Raw genomic sequence first — 14,407 nt, forward strand, 5'->3', positions numbered from 1 at the left:
TTTGTCAAATATTGACTATGACTATGACATTTTTGTAAAAGATTTCTTTGTTTCAATCATTATTAATTATAATTTGTAATAATACAATGCTTTTTATTTTTGATATGATTTCATTGAATTGATATTTTCTCAAAATAGTACAGATTATTAAGGCTTTCCCTAAAAAGTCAATCTTAACTAAGCGATCACCTAACGGTCCTAATCTTATCAAATAAAAAAAAAATCACCTATTCACCTAATATGTTTAGCTTGCAACCATGCACTTGAATCATTAAATTTATTTGGTAAGATATTAACAATAAACCAGTAATAGCTATGAATATTATTATTTGAAGTACACTATTGTCTAAAATCTACTTTTTCACTGTCTTCATGTATTACCATGACACAGAATTACACAAATATTTTAAAATGATAAAGATATTAATTGGATAGATTACAAGAGAAAGTAAAAGAAAATATAGGAATGAGAGCTTTAAAATAGACGGAAACTCCTGGAGAGGTGAGCATGTTCAACATGTTCGACCACATACGGCTCCAAAAATTAAAAGCCTTAATTAAAACTACGTAGTATATGTCGTTACGTGTTTAAAAATAAAAAATATTAGAAAAATATCATATTTTTTGATAAAATGTTTTATAGTAAAAAGAACAGACAAACATAGAAATATTAGCATATTTATGAGGACGGAGGGAGAGAGCTGAACAATAAAATGCTACTTAAAAAGGTAATGAAAAAAAATTCTTTTTTTTTACTAAATGCACTACACACTATCCCTGTAAGAAACATTATACAAAAAAAATCAATATTTATATTGGTAGTGAGAATCAAGTTCTTGTCACAAAAATAAAAAACGTAAGTCCTTAACTTTCAAGCCTAAGAGTTCATTTCCTATTGAAAGCACATACATTCATTTGCTATTCACAGACACATATTCATTCACTATTCAAAGAGGAGTCGAGATTCGAGAACGAGCAGCAAGACTCTCTTACAGCAGAATATATTCAAACACCCACAACAAAATGTAGACACTCGTTTCATTTCAAAACATGTCTGAAACATTTTAGTTCCAAATCAAAGCAGATTCTTCCGTGTACCAGATGTCAAAGACAACAGGACAAGGGTAAAAATAACAGAAAGATTGACATTAGCAGAGTACATGGACCATAAGGACATACTTTGTCACACACAGCACTCACAGGCCCACTTCCTTGACATGGTAGTTGGCTGGTTTGAAAGAGACTGCGCTCCAAATACTTGTCTCTTTGTTCTAACAATGGCCAGGAATGGATAATTGTTAAGTTATATACTCCCTTGGTCCCTCTCGATTTGCGTCACTTTCCATATTAGTTTCATCATCAATATCATACCTAGTGTATTCCATCCATAAAAAACTATGATTAGAAGCTGGAGAGGGAAGAAAGGCGACAACCCATACAAATATAGGAGGATGCGGCTAAAGAGTTACACGACTCAAGAAAGATCCTCAGGAAGAGAGGTATTAGTTTGTTTCACTCATTTTGCACTCTTCGTTTTTTAATAATGGTCTCACTCTTCCTTTTAATTTAATTCATAGGCTTATTATTTCACTTTATCTTAACTACTCATTTCTACGATCTACTTGTTTTTTTGTCTTATTCTCCAACCAAATTCTCCTCTGCTAAATTTCACCAAATTAGTAATAGGTGCATTTTCACCAAAACAAAGGGAGTATGATGTCTTTTCAATTTTTTCCAGCAATTTCCACTATGCCACTTTCCTCGTGAATCATATTGCAATCAAATGTCCCATCATTATCAATGAAAATATGAATATACAAGCCAAGACTATGACCTGTAAACTTCAATCATGCACGCAATGATAAGATTTTTATGTTAAAATACAAACTGGTTTTGGCCGTGACAGAACCAGTAGCAAAGTTTGTGAGTTGTTCTCCAAATCGGCTGTTTAAAACTAACCACCAAGTGAAATACATGAATCACAAATAATATCACGATGATGATGCTGAAATCGACATTATAAGGTTGAGAATTATACCATGGTTGAGTTAAAATATGCAATCTTCAGTCCTTGAATTGCCAAAAATATGCAATCTTCAGTCCTTGAATTGCCATTCTCGACGGGCAAATAGGACAGTGAGCTTGAGAAGTTTGTGAATTCACCCACTTTAAAATGCAGTGAAGATGAAAAGCGTGGTTGCACTGCCCCCAAACTACAAAAAAAAAAAAAAAAAAAAAAAGCAAACATACTAATTTTCAGCCCTTGAAGCATAATACATGTAGCATTCTTGAGATGCTACACATAAGGGCTCTGGAAAATAAAAGAAGTGAATAATACATACATGCCGCATCCAATGATTAAACACAAAATAGAGACTACGCAATCATCCTAAGACGAAAGAAAAGACGATGGGAAACAAGAAATGAAATGAAAATGCAAGCATGTCCGTCATTATACAAGGCTATACCATTAAACAACCAACTTAACATCAATAATCCTCCATTGCACATATGATATCCAGTCCCACAATGAGGAACTTAAATGATCTAGCAATTAATGAAAAATGACAACAAAATTACATGATTTGTTACTTGTTTCTTCCTCAAAATATGAGCTCAAAATAGAATGATCTAAAGACAGTCCATTTCTTCCACACTACTCATTAGCTACTTTTTCAGTCCTCTACTACACCTAAAGTCATGAATTTTCAGAGTCAGCCCAAATTAACAGAAATTCATTCTTCTTCAGATAGTCTTTTTTAAAGGGTTTGGGTCGGGTCTAGCCCCATCCAAACCCAAATCCATTTATTTTTATTGTACCCAGATGAAACTTTTGGACGTAGATCTAGACCCATTGGATCTAATGGGTCTAGGCTTCTAAATAGGTCTATATGTACAACACAAATCTCATTTTTACAACTCAAATAAACATAATAACTCACTTTTCAACAACTTATACACATTATTTTGTAAAATTAAAGGAAAATTAATTTAGATTATGGCTATTATGTTGTTCATACTAGAGTAATTAGCAAACCAAAGGAAAATTAAAACAAAAAATTGTAAAATTACATCAATATTCAAATTTAAAGGTCCATCAAACCTCAACTAAAAATTGAAATAGGGATAACAAGAAAATATGTAAAATCAAAAACAAAAAATAACTATGAAAAACTATACAGAATAAGAAACTATGAAAATGGGAAATCTTCAAAAGAAATGATATGAACACAGCAACAAGAATCCATTAACAAGTAATCACAATTCATTGTAGTGAGCATGAGCAGCAAGATGAATAACAACAGTAAAAGCAGCAACATCAAAAAATTCCGTCAAGATCCAAACATCGCGGCCTTGCCAATGTAGATCCATGGGCGCGTGTATCCCACAAACCCAACCCAAAACGATGTTCGCCGTGTTTCACAGTTGGTATCATCGGACCTGTGGAAATGACGAGTGGACTGGTGCTTGTAGCTTGGTTGAAGAAATAGAGAGTACTTGAATAGAGACCACAAAACTTCATTGTCGAATTATTTCAATTCACTTATACTTCTACATTACAGAATGTATTCATAGTAGAGTATTAGAAAAGTAGTAATAAACTTCACCGAGAAGGAAAAAGGAAGTTTTTTGATTTTTAAAGTGTTATCTGACTTAGGATTAGGATTTCGTGGCAAAGCTAATATTTATTAATATTAATGACTCTAGGTTCGGATCCGGGTCTAGACCTCCAGACTTGCAAGACCCTTAGAATAGAAACGGGTCCAACAAGGTCTTAGAACCATGACCATCTCTATTCCCTCAGGTGACTACATTCGTAATGTTTAATCTAGATTGTTACCTTCATCATAAAGAAGAAAATTTCCAAGTTAAGAATTTTCTCTTGTTGGAGGTTATTTGTGCTACAATAGAACTATGATAATGATCTTTTCACGAGAAGAACTTGATGATGATCATTATCTATATTCTACGATTTTGACAGGAAGGCTACTAGTCTTGCCAAAACATCTTTGGTTCTTCAATAAATGAAACTATGACAAAATTTTCACTACACCTGCACAATTCACTTAACAACAACGTTTGAGGCTTTGAGCTAGCATCAACTCAAATTATACCCTTTTCATGTTTTGGCACAAGTGATTGCCTTCTGATTTACTCTTTACCAGAACCTAATAGAAGATCATGTAGTGACAATGACAAATGACCTATGTCACAAGAGTATACTAGAATAATCAGGTACTATTGGGTAGGTATAAGTCTGAAAGAAGTTGGTGACCAAATAAGCTAAAAAGTGCTAATTTTTAGATCTTCGAACCCATGGTAGAAGTGTCACCCAAATGTTTAATATCTCACCACAGTTCAGCCTCATTCCTCAATACTAAGTCTAACTATCTCAAAGCAGACGATGGTGAAAAACAGCACCATATAACTTCTAGTTCCACTTCTACAAATAAATGCTTTCAAATTCCATTAATCCATTTCAATTTTCAACCTTGCATACACAATCTTGCATTTTGCCACAGGCGCTGATAGTATAACATATAGGATACAAAAGTCAAAGAGCCTCAAATGCTAGAGGCTATAGCCTATATACATATCAGCAAATTTACTATTATGAATCATGAATTATGAATTAAGAATTATGAATATAGAAAATGTGCAGATGACCATCACACGCAGCAGACAAAAGAAAGAATGTCATCTAGGAAAGAATATTCACCCCATTAAAATTTAATCTGATAACAAGGCAACTAAATGAAAACAGCATAGATTATTGGTTCCCAAACTGCATTCTGAACAGGCACCATGAACTGCTATTTGTGAGAGAGGTTTATGTTGCGGTGGGAGGGGGAGGTTGTAACAGAAGCCATTCAAACAAAACATCATCGAAAGACATAAAAGTGAACCATAAGAAACATAACTGCACCAAATTGAATAAGAACAGTTAGCACAGGCCACCCACAAAGCCTCCCATGAGACAACTGCTCTATACTTGACCATGTTAGGGGTTTCAAAGGAGCATATGAGTTTGAGATTTACCCCTTCAATTACAGTCTTAAAATAAATTTTATGTTAAATTTGGTTTGGTCTGTAATGATCTAAAGGTGAAATTATTTTTTGACAATGAGTATCATCTCTGTTGAACAAAAGGCTATCCCCATGCAGAACTATTCTGGACAACAGACCTGCCCTTCAGAGGCAAATAAAACCGCCAAAAAAATCCAAAAATGTCGATCACAATGCACTACCAAAATAAGTCAACAAAACTGACACAGCTGTCTATATTTGCAAAATGCACACATTTCACACAGTACACATCCATTTAACAGGGAAATCAACAATCACTAAAAAACCAGAACGGTCAATTTTATACCATGTTTCTATTCCACAAAAAGGTCACCTACTTAATGAGCAATCATCTCCAGGTAATTTGCAATCTGGACAACAGCCATCAAAATCCATCCTACATATTCCGCACGTTTCATCCTGGCCATCCCAGGTCCATGAAGCTACAGCATGCCATTGTAGAATATTGACTTTCATCCTCTTTTCTCTGGGAAGAAACAAAACTCGGAATGATCAGCATAGCATGCTAGTAACATGAACATTGACTTTGCATATATGATTGTAATAAAAAACTCCACATTCCATCCGGTTTATTTGTTGTCTCAATAATGATTGTAAAAAACAGATATTTCAATTGCCAAGTATGCTAGTGTTTTCAGCATATATTAAGAAAAAAAAACATTTAATGTTTGGTGCTTAATTATTAGTTATTACCTATTGCAGCGTAAAACAAAGAAATGTGGAAACAAACAATAACAATAATGCCAAGGCCTTAAAATCATAATATACATGAACCTAAATGAATCAACATAAGAGAAAAGATCGTTGATAACAATTTTCCTTTTACATTTATTCCTATCCAATGATATTCATTTCCACTCAATCATATCTTTATCTAGTCTCTACATCCAAGTCATCTTTAGCCTTCGAAAACTCATGGAGTTGGCACTAATCCAACTCTCAGTTGTCCTAAAAGAAGCATCTTAAAGTCATCGTAGTACATTCCCGAACCAAGGGAGTCAATTATCCTTTATCTTGTCTACGACATTTACTAAACCTAACTTCAATCTTATATCTTCATTTCAAATTCTATCTCTTAACGTATGTTAGCACATTCACCTTAACCCTAATGAAAAAATGTCTTTACATACACAATGATGCGGAAACGGGTGCTAAACTATGAAATATCTCTTGAAGCAAACACAATAGTTTTACACCTTTACAATGTGGGTAATATCCGTTCAGTGGATTTAAAAACATTTAAAATGCACTCGATACAATACAAATCTGCAAAAACAAGGTCACTAAACACTGCATAGGTCGGGTCATGAAGGTTCGCAAAAACATGAGTCAATATCTCCGCAATGTAATGGTGTAAAAGCTCGTACATTAGGCTATTTCAACGAAATTCTCAAGCATTCGATTGATATTTGATGTTATGAATCAAAAAGGAAAATTATGATCAATTTTAGACTTTTGGGCCACTTTGAGCGAGTTACTAATAATATCTAACATCGATCCAAGACTAATAATATTAACTACAATGATCATCTACATGTATTATACTCCACAATTCATTGTTTTCTATTGGCATATGTTCTCGTGAATCCAAAATCTTCTTGTTATTCTTTACTTCTCATCTTCACTCTACCTCTTCCTCTTCCTCTTCTACGGTCCTCAAAGTTCCAACCTACGACTTTTTCATTTTTGATTAGTGCATTTTTTTTATTTTCTTTGCACATGACCATAAAAAAACATAAACGGATTCCTCCCATTAAGTCTTCAATATCTGCAACTCCAAAACCTTTTTATAATTTCATTTCGAATAATTTTCTTTAAGGTATATCCTTACATCCATCTTAACATATAGATATCAATTATCTCATCTTCTTACAATATTATGACCCTTTTAACCTCAATTGCACAATATTATGATCAAAGCTCTTCATTTAAGCCAATTGCATAAAATCTTACGTTTAATGTCTTAATCAATGTCTCCTTTCTTGTGGAAAATTGAACTTGAACCAAGGTACTTTAACCCTCACTTGGAAGGATCTCCTTTCAAACAAACTTTACAAACACCTTTACTATAATCTTTTGGGTGACAGTGTCGAAACAATATTCCATACAATCTATCTCATTTTGACTTAATTGAAACCCTTTGGTTTACTACTTCACTATAAATCATTTCTAGTTTCGCCCAATAATACGATATTATCCCGAAAAACATGTAGCATGAAACTTGTCCATAAATAGGTCTTGTTATACTAAAATAATAAAAACGGTACAATTCATTATAAATATTTTTATGCCTTTGGATTTTTTTGGAGTCAAACCATTCTGTTATAATCTAATTATTCGATAATAATACTCCTCCAAAACCATTGCGATATACAACACTGGCATAAAACCAAGACACAATTAAAAAACAATCACATAACAAGCAACATGAATAACTGAACTCAAGCATATCTACGAATATCAATCGATAGAACAATGATTAGTTCAATCAAATCCCAATGATACGGTCTACAAACTTAGTCTACAACTCTACATTGACAAACTTAAACATAATCATAATTACAGATAAATCAATTTTATGTCCAACTATGAAACAAAAAATCCATACTAATGAAATCAAAACTTTTATAGATATTAGAAATTGAGATCCTAACCAAAGTGAAGTAGAGGAGGAGGTGAAAAGGGGAAGCACAAAACTAGTGGTCCGCGAAGTCCGGTTTTTACACGAAATGAAGATAAAAGTTATTAGTGGGTAAGTGTGCGCAATTAGAGAAAGGAATCATAAACATAATAGTGGTTACCATGGATTCGAACTATAAGATCAGCAAACCAATCTCCGCCACCACAGTTCTATTCAAAACAAAGCTAAGAAGGAGAAGATGGGTGAAACGAAAAAGATAACCGGTGACGAGCGAGAAGCCGAGAAATGATCGTGTGAGAATGAGAAAATAAAGAGAGGGGGAATAAACTACTGAAACTGGAATGTAGTTTAAGAAACCAATGAAATGAGGATATTGTCTAGGATAAAAAAGAAAGTTCTTAAATGAAATTAGTTCTAACATGAAAACCAATAAAAACTATTACCCTAAAATCAAACCTTTTTCTTTTCCAAATCAAAGCATATTTTAAGAAAATGTAGTGCATAAATACTTTTACGTTACTTGAATCACCAATAATTTCACATATTACACTAACACACCGCCAAATTATAGCGTAAAAATAAGATCACATCGCTGCATTAGTTGCATTGTAAAGCTTTAAAAAAACGAATTAATATTTCCCGTGTAAAAAACAGTGTTTCATTCTCCAAACTCTGTTATTTAGCATTATGATAACTACATCATTGTTTGGTTACCGCAATCACGACCGTTACTGCATTTTTGCACTATGCTCCAAACTCCCAAAGCAGCACAAAATAAAAAACTCATATAGATAAGGTCTTAAATTTAATTCTCACCTTGCCCTATTCTTCCCTCATATCGCCCTGCAATAAAATAAAATTAAAAAAAATACTCAAAACATTTATAACTCTAGGAGGACTTAGTTTCGGAAAAAACACAAATCCAATGCAATATAGCCCGAACAAATGTAATAAAATAAAATAATGCTGCTCCATTCCCTATATGTGGAAGGAGGTTAGCGCATTCTACGTGGTTCCTCAAGGCCAAACGAGCAAATCCTCAAGACCCATATATCCTATTCATAAGACAATTAAACCTGCTGGAAATCCACAAAGAGCATGATTCTAGAGAAGTAGAAAAACACTTTTTAAGGGTTCATAATTTCATTACAAGAACATAAGCATCAAAGAAGTACGCTCTAATCCATCATCTCTACTTTCCAAAAATCCTCTCTCTCAAGAACAAGAAATTCCCTACTTATAATTATTCTCAACAAGCCAACTTAAAACCATTCCCTTGATTATTTTTTGTCAAGCCACATCAACCACTTCATTGATTACATGAATCTCACTTAAGATTTGTAGTCAAAAAAACATAATTGGATAACACCTCTCCCATAATTTGGACTATATTCTAAGAACAATTTAACAAACTCATGAGATGATGATCCCTAATTGTTAAGAACCAATCTCTCCATGGAACCATGCCAACAATGATTTTACAAGTCATAGTCTTCCCACTTCACAGAATCATTAAAATCATCTAAAATATTGATAGTTTAAACTTTAACATATCTCAACAATCCATGGAAAAAGCACTAGGTTAAAAACTAAAGAGCACTACGTTAAAAACTTGTCTCATTTAATTAAATATGTTGATCCGACTTGATATATTTATTTAATTGAATAGATTAATATTAAACCTGAAACAAACATAGCATTATCAAAACTATTTTTCTATTTTTTATAGTTCGTAGTTAAATCTTTATAGTGACTAAGGGAGAAAGATTTTTAATCTTTATGAAAACTTTACTTGGTAAATGAACATACAATAAATTAAGTTTACACATAGTAATTACAATTTTTTTTGGGAATGCTACATATTTCGTAACAATTTTCTTTTTATTCACATGTATTCAATTTCTTAATTAATTAATATTGTATTTATTTGTTAATTATGTTAATATAAGCATTCTTACATAAAGTTTTTCAGAAAACATCTTGCTATTAATGTTGTCAATATCAAAGTGTCAATCCTGGAATATTCCCAACAAGATATGAGAGAAATTGATAACACAAATATTCCCAAAAGAGTTAATGGATCTAGTCCACCGTGAATTAGAATATAAAATAATATTTGATATGATTAAATTTAAAAATATTATTTTTTTTATTTATGATTTTTTCTTAAATTATTATTTTATTGATTATATTTTCATTAATTTTGAATCTTGAGTCCGCCGCTGGTTATTAAACAAAATTATTTTTTCTATCTATAGTGAAAATTTTCATTTAAAACACTATAAATTAAAAAATATTATTCGAAAAAGTTAGTTGCAAAGGGATTTACATTTAGTTTTAAAAATACTAAAAAACAATTGACTTGCAATGAAATTTATTTTGCATGTAAAGTAAATAATAATATGCAAAAACAGTGTACAGAATAAATCAAAATAGAGGATATGGTTATTAAGACCTTTTGTTAATAATTTGGCTTAGGCCTACTAAATTTCAAAAAAAAAAATTTAGAAATTTTTGTTAAAAATCATAAAATTAAAATAAAAAATTTGGGCTAGAATCGAGTCGACCTGAAAATTATAATTATCTTAGAAAGAGTATGTTAGGTGTTTTTATATGAATTTAATTATTGAATATAACATCTAGTTGGATTTATTTATGATGTGTAATTAAAGATATTAAAGTTTAAAAATTACTTAGTACTGTGTAAAAAGTAAATTGAAAGAGATTCTATAATAATACTAATATAGAATTTATGGGTTCATATTAATTTACAATTTCAATTACTTATTTCCTTCTATTTGTTGGAATAAAATTTTAAAATAATTCGATAAATAGACTTTATATTTGGTAGACATGTTGTCTATATATTTCTACAATGCATTACTAATTAATTAAACACATTTAAATGCCTTTTGTTTTATTGAAAGATGCCTTGTATCACTAACTAATCAAACACATTTAAATTTAAATTTCATCAAAGAAATGTGATCTTGAATCTAGCAGAAGTTTCCAACTGCAGCAAATTTGATCGGAAATTATTCTCCTTTGATCAAGTGTAATTACTATATATAAATAGGACGAATTATGGAGATAAAATACATTTGTTTATTTTAGGTGGTCATAGTGGTTTGCTAGAAACCAACTATGATCTGTATCTAATATAATTAGGTTACTACTATTATAATCGGGTCCTATGAGGTCACACATATAAGTAATCGATCGGATATACATTTACACCAAGAACATAAGATGTTCATTGGATACTTAAAGTATGAGGAGTTATACATAGATTGAATATATGTTTAATTATGAATTAAAACATGTACTTAATCATCATAAGTGTTACTTGTTTTAATTAGGAATTAAAACAAACTAATTTCATCATGATCAATACATGTAAAGGTTACATGTAATGAGTATATAATATGAAAAGGTTATACATTGTGTATAAATAGATGCACTTTGTTTATCTTTTGCATAAGCATTATCATTTCTAGTATTCTCTACACACTCATATTCTTCACCTAAAAAGTAATGAGAAAAGGGGTTTTTTCTTATTCCGCACTAGCATGTGTGGTGATCCGTTCGATGCTTAAGGACCAACATTAGAGGAACGATATTTGACGTTCTATTATCTCTTTTTGGTATATTTCATATTCGAATATATAACGTGGAATTTACGCATCAAAGGTATGATATTCTTCTATATCTAATAATCTATATTATGATATGCTTGCGATTCTATTTAGATGTTAAGAAATAATTTCTTATATTTCCGCTATACGCATTTATATTCCTACAGAGGATTTCATTGTGATTTAAATACAAGTGGCTACCCTCTATACAAATAATTCTGATTTTTTGTGATATAATGGTCCAATAATGAGATAGTTAGAGTTTAACTAGTTGCAATCATATCATAACATATGTCTAAAATATCTGTAAAATGACAAATAACAGCTCTTTTTTGTCAAATATTTTTTTAAACATGCTAATTTAGTTGACATGATGTTACATTTTATTTTTAAAAATCCTGCATTTTTTTTAAAGTGATTATAAAAAAAATGAAAGATTTAATATGTAATGTTTCATGAAATCTTTGATTGAACCATAATCAATAATAACGTATTTGGTCAATAACCCTAGCCCCTTTTCTCCATTTTTTTTCTAAATAAATCCTAGTCTCCATTGTTAATTTTGGGCTACTATTATAAAGTTATTCTATTTCAATCTATCCATTTATTAGATCTATCTATCCATATATATTGGGTTTTAAAATCTCTCATGGTGAAAGTTTGGTGTCTTGTTATTAATTTGATGGTATGAAACTTATCACTATTTCAAAGCCACATCAGATCTAAAGACCTCTCAGAGAAGGTTGTATCAAACAACGATGTGATAGAGGGAATGCTTTAGTGGTAGATCTCCTTAATTGTAACTTGTTCTCTATAGGAATTATTTGATTAAAATTGTTATGTATTTGATTAATTGTTACTTTCTTGTAGATGTTGGGTGGTATTTTTATTAATGAATTATTAGGTTTCTTTCAAAAAAAACCATTATCAAAACATATATTGAAAGAACTATAAAATGACAAATAATAGCTCTTTTAATAATTTTGCCAAAGGTCATTTTCTAACATGCTAATTTAGTTGACATGTCATTATATGTAAATTAGGCAACTCTAATTTTTTTTTAAATGATTATATAACAATTGATAAAATTAAAATTTAATATTTAGTGTAATCTTTTATTGAACCATAAATTAGCAATAATATGTTTAATTTGGAACAAAAAAAATAGATTACAAATTTTAATAAGCTAACTATGAGATTCAATTTTAGTTTTTTTTTTTAATTTTTTATTTTTCGAACATAACAAAAAAATCTTGCATCTATAATTTATTTTTATTATAAATTTCATTTTTATGATTTATTTTTATTATAAATTTCATTTTCATGATTTATTTTTAGGTTGGATCGTGGTCATCCGCCTAACATCCCGCACAAAGAGATGATATGATGGGAAGAGGTAGCAAACATACCATACTCGTACTCCTTGAGGGAGAGCGTGAGAGGAAAGCACGCAAACAATTAAACCCTCAAGTAAAGAGAACCTTGTAAAAAAAATAAAATAAAATATGCGAAAAGTTACTAGCAAAACACACCTCAAACTGGACTAGGATGGGTCATTAGAAACAATGATAAAATAAAGTAAATAGTTAACAAAAATGAAAACAAAGAAAGAAAAAAAAATACATAAAATAGAAAGAGGAAAAAGTAAAGGGACTATCAAAAGTCTGGGACACAGATTTGACGCCTCTAACTATTCTTATCCCTTGTCAAGCCCTCAGAGAGGTGCAGCTCACACATGTTGAATTTTAATTGCTTCTCCCATTTTCTCTTAGGTCTACCCCGACTTCTCTTACCCTCTACTATGAGGTTTTCTACCATTCTCAAGATCACGGGTGCACCAGCAGTCTTTCTTTTCACATGTCTAAACCACCTCAACTTGTTTTCACGCAAATTTTTCGATAAGGGGGAAACCCCTAACTTCTCTCTCACATTCTGATTCCTAACCGCGTCCATGCTCGTAAGCCCGCACATCCACCTCAACATACGCATATCTACTATATCCATCTTTTGTTCCAAAGACTTCTTAAAGGGCAAACATTTCGTCTCATATAGTAAGGCCAACCTGATTGCTACTCGCTAGAATTTACCTTTTAGTCTAGTGAAAATTTTCATATCACACATCACCCCAAAAGCTACTCTCATTTAAGCCAACATGCTTGAATCCGATGGATTACATCTTCACTGATCTCCCCATTACTTTCAGTTACAGATTCCAGATATTTAAACTTGATCGTATAAGCGATTACATCTTGAGCAATGATCACCTTCAAATGTTTCTCAACACTTTACTAATTAAACGTTTTATAAATTTCATTTTTATGATTATTTTATTATAAATTTCATTTTTATAATCTATTTTCAAGCACTTTTTGTCTAATTGTGAACCTCTAAATGACTAAATGTAACAAAATACCAATTGTAAGCTAGGGGTAGTAGTAGTTAGGGCCTCAAAATAATCAATCCTAGCATGTAGACAACAAAAATCAAGACCAACTAAATTTAGCACCCTTGCGTTGATTTCTTGTATGGTTCTTTTCAATCAAAACATCAACTCATCAAGTATTTATTAAGAATCATTCTTTTTACAAGTTAATTAATTCATTTACAATAATCTAATCATGCACAAGTTTCATTTCATAGAATGGGTAATAAAGAATCCTTAAGAATTGCACTAGGCTTATTTCAAGCTAGTACTCACTCTATTGCATAATATATACCTGCAATTAATAGTAATATTTTCTTATATTATATATTATTATCAGTTGCAACTAAAATAAAATGAAGATAATATGTTTATTCTTATATTCTACTCATGTCAATTATTATTCCCTATAAGTATGAATCATTGATTTAGGAACTTGAATAGTTTAGATCTCTTCAATCATGGTTAATTTGATTTGACTCTTAAGGTTGTAATTGATTTAGGAGTATTTTATTGGAACAAAAAAATACTTTGTTTACCATGACTTGTTGACTGAATTTTTGAATTAATCACATCATTTCAAACATTCTAGAATTAAGTATGTAGAACATGGAAGGTACC

At 31.0% G+C, this 14,407-nt stretch overlaps 1 pseudogene; it reads right to left on the reverse strand.

The window, feature by feature from the left end:
- Nucleotides 1-243: 243 nt before the first annotated feature.
- LOC130828428 (anaphase-promoting complex subunit 11-like) lies at nt 244-8,118 on the reverse strand (annotated as a pseudogene).
- Nucleotides 8,119-14,407: the final 6,289 nt, after the last annotated feature.

This window comes from Amaranthus tricolor, chromosome 12 (genome assembly GCF_026212465.1).
Source record: "Amaranthus tricolor cultivar Red isolate AtriRed21 chromosome 12, ASM2621246v1, whole genome shotgun sequence".
NCBI lineage: Eukaryota > Viridiplantae > Streptophyta > Magnoliopsida > Caryophyllales > Amaranthaceae > Amaranthus > Amaranthus tricolor.